Raw genomic sequence first — 9,601 nt, forward strand, 5'->3', positions numbered from 1 at the left:
CCATCTTTGTGAAAAGAAATCGTCCATCGTTAAACAGGGGTGGAGGCCTCCGGGTTTAACTGTCCCCCCCTCTTACAATGCTGTGATTGCTAGTATCACTCAGCCCTCTGTGAACAGTAAACAGCCATCAGTGTGCTAATGATCCATTGTTAGGCTGATGGTCCTTCTTGAGCATGTGATCAGCTGGTTTTGGTTGTCAGCAGCAAAACTGGTTGATCCACTCTGAGAAGGTGCTATTTAAGAGACTGAGCTGAATACAGCGCCTCAGACTGAGGAAGTCTCTAGGATGAGAGACGAAACGTTTCTACATTTTTTTGTTGATTTGCTTTGTTTTGTTTTTTTTGAATGTCCAGAGGACCAGATTTAACTTTTTTAGATTTTTCTACCTGGATTATTGAGCATGCATCAGGATATGTTGGACAAGTGTTTTAATAAAAGCATTTTTTTTTGTGTGGAGACTTTAATATTGACCTGGGAAATAAAACAGATTCAAACAACATCAGTACATTTACAAATTCATTGTATAGTTTAAATCTTTATCCGTTAATATCAAAACCAACAAGAATTACAACTCATAGTGCTAAAATAATCGATAATATTTTCACAAATGTAACAAATGGGGATGTGATGGGAGGTATTTTAATGAGTGATTTGAGTGATCATTTACCAGTTTTCACGATTTATAAAAATGATCAAAGCATTACAAAAGAAATCACAATTAAGAAAAAAACAATAAACACATCAAAAAAAGCAATAGACAAATTAAAAGATGATTTACATAGACAAAGCTGGAAAGACGTGTATGTTGATGATGTGAACAGATCATATGATGAGTTTATGTATATTTTGGGAGCTCTGCATGAAAAGAATTGTGTGCAAAATAATTACACAAAGAGAAATGTTGTTGACCAACCATGGATGACGAGTGGGTTGAGAAATGCTTGTAAAAAAAAAAAAGAATTATTTGTATACATGTTTCTTGAAATTGTGAACACAAGATGCTGAAGATAAATATAAGGAAACACAAGAAGGAATATTCTAGTGATTTATTAAATAAAAGTAATGGTGATATGAAAGCTACATGGCGAGTAATAAATGGTGTTCTGAAAAGTCATAAAGCAAAAACAGGTATTTCACAATATTTTTTGAAGGATGACAATGAAATTCATGATGAAAATGAAAATGAAATTGTAAATGGATTTAATCATCATTTTGTTAACGGTGGATCAAGCCTTGCAGCTAAAATACCAAAAGTAGACAATAATGTGAACCATTCAGTTATAGGTTATGACAACAGTATTTTTCTTAATGGAACTGACAAAGAAGAAATAATGAATGTAGTAAAAAATCTTACAGATAAGAGATCAAAAGACTGGGTGGACATGGATATGATGTTTGTAAAGGACATAATGAGTTATGTTATTGAGCCGTTTACATATATTTGTAATTTATCATTTTCAAAAGGAATATTTCCAGACAATATGAAAGTAGCTAAGGTAGTTCCTCTCTTTAAAAATGGTGATAAATATGTGTTCAATAATTATAGACCAATATCCTTATTACCACAGTTCTCAAAAATTCTAGAAAAACTATTTGTGACCAGATTAGATAAATTTATTACTAAACAAAACATTCTAAGTAGCAGTCAGTATGGGTTTAGAGCAAAAATCTCTACATCAATGGCTTTCATGGAAATAATAGAACGAATAACTACTGCTGTCGATCAAAAACTGTATTGTGTTAGTATTTTTGTTGATTTAAAAAAAAGCATTCGACACTATTGACCACACTATTCTCCTTGAAAAATTAAATAAATATGGTATAAGAGGACCAGCATTACACTGGGTATCTAGCTATTTGAAAGATAGGAAACAGTTTGTACAAATAAATGGTGTAAGATCTGACCTGTGCAATATCACTTGTGGAGTTCCTCAAGGCTCTGTACTTGGACCAAAGTTATTTATTTTATATGTGAATGACTTAGTGAATGTATCAGGACTCCTCAAATGTGTCCTTTTTGCAGATGACACCACATTTTTTTGTTTGGGTAAAGATGTAAAACAGATGTTGGAATTGATGAAGACAGAATTTGATAAAATACAAACTTGGTTTAAACTTAATAAATTATCATTAAATTTAGATAAAACTAAATACATGATATTTAGTAACAAAAAGGGAACTGTTGACAATCCATTTAAAATTGAGAGTGTTGAGATTTGTAGAGTTAATGAGATGAAATGTTTGGGTGTAATCATTGATGAACAGCTAACATGGAAAAATCACATAAATTCTGTAAAAACAAAAATAGCTAAATATATTGCAGTACTATACAAAGTCAAGGAATTATTAAATGATGAAGCTCTATACATGTTGTATAACACAATCATTGTTACACATTTAATCTATTGCATTGATGTTTGGGGGAAAGTGTGTAAAACATTTACAAAGCCTATTTTTATTTTACAGAAAAGAGCTGTAAGAATTATCACCAGAAAGCATTACAGTCACCCATCAAGCACATTATTTTATCAACTAAAGTTATTGAAATTCCACGATTTGGTAGATTACAGTATTTTATCAGTTATGTATAGGGCTCAAAATAACACATTACCATTAAGTATCCAAAGAAATTTTGTTAAAAGACAAAGTTGTTATAATCTTTAAGGGGATAGAGATATTTGTCAAACCAAAATTCAGAACTAGTCTGAAGGGAAGGTCTACCTCAATCTAAGGAATTGGATTGTGGAATGGTCTAGAGAGTGATGTTAAAAATGTCAAGTCAATGTGTACATTCAAGAAAAAGATCAAAGCTGAATTGTTAAAAAAGTATATATGAAGTAGCTTAGTGTGTGTTTTGTATTAGAATTAGAAAAATTAGAAAGAGTTATTGATTTTGTCCTGTTACTTGAAAATTATTATTATTATTTTTTTTTTTCATTTAGCCTTTATTTATACAGGTTAGTCTCATTGAGCCACGAGAACTCATTTTCAAGAGAGACCTGTTTAGGGAGCACATGGTGGGGGTTAAGGGCCTTGCTCATGGGCCCAGAGTGGGGCGAATGATGGTGGGGGCAAGTGTGGGTGTTTCACCTACCCCACCCACAATTTTGATGTTGTCGGGGCCAGGGCGTGAACCGGTGATCTTCGGATCACAAGCCCACCTCTCTAACCTCTGCGCCACCACTCCCCCAAATTCAAATTCATTATGATTGAAATAATTGAAAAAAGGGGCAGATATAATAAGATTTTTTTCTTCTTTCTGCTGCCTTTCATTTTAAATCTTTTGTATCTTTCTTTATATTGTTATGGAATTGTTTTGTATCTTTTTAAAATGCGTTCATTGGGTAGGTGGCGGTGCAATGAGCTGTTGCTGAGAACTAGGAAAAAACTGTGCGTGAGTATTATGATAAAACTTTGGTAAGTCCGTATTTATTTAAATAAAAACTGTTTAATTAAATATAAGATCATTAAGAAAGTCCTAAATATTACTAACTAACTTTTTCATTCAATCAAACAAACTGGACGAGGAGGCTTTGGAGAGCCTGGAATTGTTTGTTGACGAGTGTTTTGACAGCTTAGTCATGGGTAAACCTAAAGATTCATCCGGTGCTGCTAGCGATTCAGCTAACATCCCCACTGCTAAGCGGCACCGACAGGGAAGCTCAGATAGCGTTACGACACCACCTCCTGATAATACAGGCTTAAAGGAGATATTAGAATCAATTGACCAGAAGCTAACTAGCTTGGATGCCCGACTAGCGTTGGTAGAGATGCTGCATAAAGAGTTTCAAGGCCTCAGGGAGTCTTTAGAATTCAGCCAACAACAGGTAGCATTACTTGCTAGTGAAAATCAGAAGCTTAGAGGAACGGTAAAACAACTCACCAAGGAGATGACGCTGCTTTCAGGGGATAATAAAAAAATAAAAGAATCGATCCTGGATATCCAAGCCCGGAGCATGCGGGCCAACCTCGTCTTCTCGGGAATCCCGGAGCGAGCGGACGAGGTCCCTGAGGCCTCCGTCCGTGACTTCATCCAGAATCAGCTGAAGTTGTCGAGTGACGTGGTTAATTCCATCACTTTTCACCGAGTCCACCGCCTCGGAGGTAAGAAACCTGGAAGCAATTGGCCGCGGCTGATTGTAGCTAAATTTGAACATTGTAAACAGAAAGAACAAGTAAAAAGCCGAGGTAGGGAACTGCGTGACATGAACTACAGCATGAATGACCAATTCCCTGCAGAAATTCTGAGTAGAAGGCGTGTTCTGTTCCCGATTAGGAAGAAAAATATAAATGAGGGCAGAAGAGCTACGGTGGCTGTTGACAAACTTTACATCAATGGTCAGCTGTTTAGAGATCCAGAGGTTACTCCCTGGCTCTATCAGTAATATAAATAAGGTAAGTATGATTTTCAGTTGCTAATTTTACTTAAAATTTATTAGCAATAATATATATTCATATTACTTACCAGATATATATGTAATTGTTCAGCACAGCTCGGTTGGTGGGTTACACAGACAGTGGTGGTACACGGTGGCATGGCACTTAATATGGTAAGGGGGTTCTTTTTTTATTTTTTCTTCTTTCTTTTATCTTTACGTGTTTATTATCATTTCACTTTCTTTTTTTGTCTCTATTTTTCTGACTCAACAATTATTAGCACACAGGCACAAAGGCTTATATATATCCATATACATACATACAAATACCTCATAAAGGAATATATCCATGATTTACCTTCAAAAACAGCACTTAGTTTATCTATAAATCATAAATAATCAATCATTAAGGATTATGTTATTGTCTGGGTGTTTTACTATTTTTGATATTTGTGATAATGGGTGTGGTTTAATTATATTTTCACAAGCGCAAGTATGGGCATCTTAAGGTTTGTCACATGGAATATTAATGGAGCCGGTAGCCAACATAAAAAATATAGAAGCTTTAACCAGATTAAAAGATTAAAGGCAGATGTTGTATTACTCCAAGAAATTCATAAATTACCGTCAACTGTGGATGAGCTAAAATCTCCTGAGTTTCCTGATGTATTCTCAGCCTGCTATAACTCAAGACAGAGAGGAGTAGCAATATTAATACATAAAAATGTGAACTTCACAATATTAGACACAGTTATAGACCCGCAAGGTAGATATATAATATTAAAAGTATCCATACTCAGTCAAAAATATTATATGGTTAGTTTATATGGGCCAAATGTGGACGATGCCGCTTTTTTTCATGATCTCTTTTCTACTCTATCAAATCACATGGATTGCTCGCTGGTACTGGGAGGTGATCTTAACTTTGGTCTAGATGACAAAATAGACAGGCTGAATGCAGTAGGAGCTTAACGCAGTTGGCAATCCATAAATGTAGTTAAACAGTACATGAGTGATTATGGACTCTGCGATGCATGGCGGTCTCTTCATCCTAATAGTAAAGAGTATTCTTTCTTTTCACATGTGCATCACTCTTACTCTCGTCTGGATTATTTTATAATCAGCAACTCATTGCTGACCAACATTTCAGACACTAAGATACACCCTATTGCTGTCAGCGATCATGCACCAGTTACTTTAAATTTAGATAATAAGAAAGAAATCCCAAAAAGTATAAACTGGAGATTAAATACCTCACTGCTTATGGACAAAGAATTTATACAATACTTTAAAAATGAATGGACATTGTATTTAGAGTTTAATGACTTGCCAGGAACATCGGCATGTACACTCTGGGAGGCTGGAAAAACAGTTATGAGAGGGAAAATAATATCCTACTCAACAAACAAAAAGAAAAAAGAAAATAAACGTATTGAGGAATTAGAGAAATCTATCAAATTATTAGGATGTTTACAAGGAGAAGAAACACAGAAAAAACTACGCAAGATAAAATTAGAACTAAATGAATGTATTGACAAAAAAACAAATTCTTAGTACAAAGACTTCGATTAGAACATTTTGAACACAGTAATAAATCAGGGAGTTTTTTAGCTAATCAACTCAAATTAAATAAAGAAAAAATATTTATATATGGTATTAAAGACACAAATGGTAACAAAACTTATGACGAGGAAAAAGTAAATAGTATTTTTAGAGATTTCTATAAAACTCTATACACTCCACAAATAAATCCAACAGATGAAGATATTAATCAATTCTTGGAGAGAGTAATACTTCCAAAACTAGACAGTAGTCAATCATCAGAACTAGACTCACCATTAACATAAGATGAGCTCCGTGAAGCCATTAAAACATGCCTAATAAGAAATCTCCAGGCCCAGATGGATATCCAGCAGAATTTTATAAAGAGTTCTGGAACATCCTGGAACCAATTTTTCACAGAATGCTACATGAGTCAGAAGAAAATGGCAGGTTTCCAACACATGAATTCAGCCAACATTAGTCTACTATTAAAACCAGGCAAAGACCCAGTACTACCTACCAGTTATCGCCCCATCTCTCATTAATGTGGATGTTAAAATAATTAGTAAAGTCCTCTCTAAAAGATTAGAGAAAATAATTCCTCTCATTCCAAATAATCCCCAAAATACATTACGGCAAAGACTGGTTCGTCCCAAAGATCCAGTCCCCCGGCACAAACAGAGCAATGTTGTGTATGCTGTTCAGTGTCAGGAGGGCTGTGATCAGTCTTACATCGGGGAAACAAAACAGCCACTGGCCAAAAGGATGGCCCAGCACAGAAGATCAACATCATCAGGCCAGGACTCTGGGGTCTACACTCATCTCCAGGCCAGCGGTCACTCTTTCAGGGATGAAGATGTTCACATCCTGGACAGAGAGGAACGATGGTTTGAGAGGAGTAAAGGAGGCCATCTTTGTGAAAAGAAATCGTCCATCGTTAAACAGGGGTGGAGGCGTCCGGGTTCAACTGTCCCCCTCTTACAATGCTGTGATTGCTAGTATCACTCAGCCCTCTGTGAACAGTAAACAGCCATCAGTGTGCTAATGATCCATTGTTATGCTGATGGCCCTTCTTGAACATGTGATCAGCTGGTTTTGGTTGTCAGCAGCAAAACTGGTTGATCCACCTTGAGACGGTGCTATTTAAGAGACTGAGTTGAATACAGCTCCTCAGACTGAGGAAGTCTCTCGGATGAGAGACGAAACGTTTCTACTTTTTTTTGTTGATTTGCTTTGTTTTGTTTTTTTGAATGTCCAGAGGACCAGATTTAACTTTTTTAGAATTCCTCTCATTATTCATCCTGACCAAACTGGATTCATAAAAGGAAGACACTCGACCACAAACACACGCAGATTATATAATTTAATAGAGTATTCATATAGTAAAAATATTGAAATAGCTATTTTGTCTTTGGACGCAGAAAAAGCTTTTGATAGGGTAAACTGGAAATTTGTATTTGCTACCTTGGGTAAATTTGGTTTTGGGGACCATTTTATTAATTGGTTAAAACTATTATATAGCTCACCAAGAGCATGTGTCAGGACAAATAATCAAATATCTTCAAGCTTCTGTTTACAGAGGGGGACCAGGCAGGGATGTCTGTAACGAACCCCGTATAATGGACCAAAATCACCACCACAAAAATCAATTAAATAAAGTTTATTAACTGATGAAAATGGCAGGATGGACCTCGGCAAGCTTTCGCAGACTGTGGACCGGTTCCAGGTTCCAATCACCGATCCACACGAACAGTCTAAAGATGGAGAACGGTTAGTGGTTGTGCAGGTGACGAGAGTGAAGACAAAGTCAGATGAAAAAACAACCACTAACCGTCTCAGTGATGATGGGGGTTCTGAAGCGCTGAAGCGGGTCCAGCTGACCCGGATGACTGCTGGAGGAGCTGGGTCTGGTGAGAGACGACAGTCGGCAGCAGCTGAAGCTTGCAGCGAGGTCTGCAGGATAAGTTGGTGTCTCCAGCACCGAGCGTGATCCAAAACAAGCGAGTGGTGGAGAGTAGAGCTGGTGGGGATGATCCGAGAGACGTGGTCGAGCAGGCGTGGGTCAGAACCGATGATCAGATGCCGAGATAATCCAAGGAGCAGACGAGAGACGAAGTCAGGAGGTCCGTGGGTCCAGAAGCCGGGAGGTCGAGCCGAGAGGAAGGGAACAGGAAACGACGGGAGGACAGAAACGAGTAAAACAGGAATACAAGGACTTGAGAGGACAGGACAGGGACAGAGCGTGGTCATGAGCGCGAGGTATTTACTAACTAAAAGTGTTCAACTACCGGGCACCGAAAAAGAGTCAGCTGTGAGCTTATAAAGGGAGAGGAGGACAGGTGCAGCCAGTTGAGCGCAATCAGCGCTGCTGGCTGCAGTGAAGACAACGTTAAACTAGGAGTGAAGACAAACCTCAACCCACATGCAGAGAAAGAAAAAGAAAAACAAAAGAGTAGATCCCCAGAACCAAAACAAGTGAACAGAGTGACACAAAAACCTAACTGACAGACGTGATTCGTGACAGATGTCCATTTTCACCAGCGCTATTTGCTATTTTTATTGAACCTTTAGCAGCAGTAATAAGACAAACTGCTGATATTAAAGGTATACAGTGTAAAAATATAGAACATAAAATTAGTCTTTATGCTGACGATGTTTTACTTTTTCTTCAGAACACAGAAAACTCAATATCTAATGTTATCGAATTAATAAACTCGTTCTCAAAAGTTTCTGATTATTCTATAAATTGGTCAAAATCTACAGCTCTTCCAATAAACTGCATGTTTAATACTTCTCTCAATGAACGACTACAATCAGGTCACATCACATACTTGAGCATTAATATTTCTCCTAGATTGGAAGACTTAATAAAATTGAATCATATCCCAATTTTAAAAAACATTGAAGATGATCTTACTAGATGGAAATCTCTGCCCATATCACTTATGGGAAGAGTTGCCTCAGTAAAAATGATGGTCCTGCCGAGAATAAACTATTTATTCTCAATGATTCCAAATAAACCTTCAACTGAATGGTTTAAGTCACTGGACTCTTTGATATCTAAATTCCTTTGGAAAAACAAAACTCCACGTATTAGTTTAAAAGCATTACAGAAATCTAAAGATACTGGAGGATTAGAACTTCCCAACTTCTATCACTAATATTTAGCCAATAGGTTACAATATATCTCAAAGTGGTTAAATCCAAATACATTAGATGAAACTTGGATAGACATAGAACAAACTTTACGCAATAATATTAAGATTTCAGATCTACCATTTATTAGCACAAATATAAAAAGACATGTTTGCTTTAAAAGCATCAGTATTAGCTCTTCTCTGACAGCATGGTGGGAGTATTTGAAAATGACAAAATCTTCACTACTCCCCTGTAGACATACACCCATCTGGAACAATCCTGACATCCTATAAGAAAATAATATGTTAAATTTCCCAGGTTGGAGAGTCAAGGGAATTGAACGTCTAGAACACATATTTGAAGGTGTAGACTTTATTCCATTTAATAATTTAATAATACAATTTGACGTTGAAAATAAATACTTCTTAGAATATCAACAAATTAAGTCTATCATAAAAAAAGAAATTTAAGCTTAATAAAACTTTGTTAGAAACACCAATATATGTGTTAGAGTTCCTTAATCTTAAATCCCCCAAATTATTATC

This window comes from Nematolebias whitei, chromosome 1 (assembly GCF_014905685.2).
Source record: "Nematolebias whitei isolate Nwh7 chromosome 1, NemWhi1, whole genome shotgun sequence".
Taxonomy (NCBI): Eukaryota; Metazoa; Chordata; class Actinopteri; order Cyprinodontiformes; family Rivulidae; genus Nematolebias; species Nematolebias whitei.